The sequence below is a fragment of the Penaeus monodon genome, chromosome 29, assembly GCF_015228065.2.
Source record: "Penaeus monodon isolate SGIC_2016 chromosome 29, NSTDA_Pmon_1, whole genome shotgun sequence".
Lineage (NCBI taxonomy): Eukaryota > Metazoa > Arthropoda > Malacostraca > Decapoda > Penaeidae > Penaeus > Penaeus monodon.
The window spans coordinates 33,935,684-33,936,204 of record NC_051414.1 but is presented as its reverse complement, the minus strand read 5'-3'; the positions used below and the strand labels follow the sequence as shown (position 1 = coordinate 33,936,204).

The window sequence follows — 521 nt, the reverse complement described above, 5'->3', positions numbered from 1 at the left end:
GGAGTCGAAAATCGACGGGCGTGACACACATCTGCCTCCCTCGAGACGGAGCAGTACGTCCCTGCCTCCTCCTCCCGCCGCCGCCGCCGCACACTACCGGCGCAGCTTCCCAGATCGGGCTCTCCTCTGGGCTCCTCGGGACGTGGCCCTCGGCTCGGGATCGGCCGCCATGAGCTTGCCCTGCGCGAGGCCGCCCGAACAGTCCAGTCATGGCATCGCTCGCAGCTCATGTGAAGATCTATAATTAGTTGCGTGGAAAATAAACGTATGCGATTCCTTCAACGAAAATTGGGCTTTGATGTCGAGAGAGTTCGGCGGCGCACGCGTGGGGCGCGCCGACCCGTTGTCTCAATTATTTACACGGAGGAAAATCCGGAGAAAAATCATTTGCTTCGGCATGATGCTGACAACCCCGAATTAAACAACAATTAATCTCAGTCAGACACCTCGGGGAGATCTGATCGCAGAAAACGGCACGAGAGAATCAGGGTAAAAACTACGGAAAAGTTTAGACGAAGCGA

General features: G+C 56.2%; 1 long non-coding RNA gene across 1 annotated transcript in view; it reads right to left on the bottom strand.

The window, feature by feature from the left end:
• LOC119592193 overlaps window positions 1-521 on the bottom strand; it is a 31,303-nt gene that overhangs the window by 581 nt on the left and 30,201 nt on the right. The window lies entirely within an intron of this gene.